Below are 1,130 nucleotides of genomic sequence, written 5' to 3'. Positions count from 1 at the left end.
CATCTTTAAAAAATTTAAAAATGTTAATGGCAAATAAAGCTATCTGTAACTGTATATGGGTGATAATTCCCCCTTTTTGTTTTAATAATTGTTCCTTAAGATATTGGTGCTTTCTTTCTATAATTGCTTGGTCTGAGTGATTATAGGGAATTCCTGTAGTTTGATTAATATGCCATCTGTAAAAAAACTGACATTGCTATACAAACAAAACAGGGTTCATTTTCGGTTTAAATTTGTGGTAATAGACCCAAGGTGGCAAAGCATTGAAGAAAATGTGTTTGTGAATGTTTAGTTTTTTTTCTCCTCTATGTGCTGTGGCCCAACATGTTCATGAATAGGTATTTATAGAAACAAAAATATATTTAAGCTTACCAAAGCCTGGGAAATGAGTAACATCAGTTTGCCAGAGGATGTTGGGGTTGAGGCCTCTGGGATTTAACCCTGGTGGTTGTAAAGGGAGTACTTTTAAGAAGGGCTGGTATGTTTTGCAGGTATGTCCTATCCTTTTGAGGTCCTTTACAGGAAACTGAGGGAATTTATGTTGAAAACCTCTCCAATTGATGTGGATTAAATCAAGTAAATGGGAAGCACCTTGTAACGTTAATATTTGTGGGCCAGTAGCTAACTGGTCCACCCAATTATTGCCCATGGATAAAAATCCAGGAAGTTTTGAATGCCCTCTCAATGTTGAATATGAATAGGGTCTCCCCATCCTTCTAATAGGCCCTTAAAGGTAACCATAAGGGGGAAAATAGGGTTTCCATCCAGCTTAATATGTTCCTGCAGAATATGAGGGAGCAAGTTAATTACATATAGGCCATCAGAATAGAAATTAAAGGGTTTTTGAATATCCTGAAGGGCCATTATTACAGTGAACATTTCTTTATATTGTGCCAACCCTTGACAAGGTTGAAATCTTTGTTGGCTGGGGGTCTTTTGTTGCTCATCAAAGGCTGCATAGGCAGAGCCTGCTTTACCTCCGTCAGTAAAAACATGAAGGGTGCCAGGAATAGGTGTAGGAGAAAATAGAGAAGGCATTTTGAGGGGAACTCACCATAACATGACGGTCCATTTGGATGGCCTGTAATGGCAGTCAATATGGCTTAGAAAGCCCTCTAGGGAGAGAGCAA

This window comes from Dipodomys spectabilis, unplaced genomic scaffold, assembly GCF_019054845.1.
Source record: "Dipodomys spectabilis isolate Male_0828 unplaced genomic scaffold, ASM1905484v1 ptg000226l, whole genome shotgun sequence".
NCBI classification, from domain to species: Eukaryota; Metazoa; Chordata; class Mammalia; order Rodentia; family Heteromyidae; genus Dipodomys; species Dipodomys spectabilis.
The sequence above is the reverse complement of the archived record's forward strand: the minus strand, read 5'-3'. Positions refer to the sequence as shown.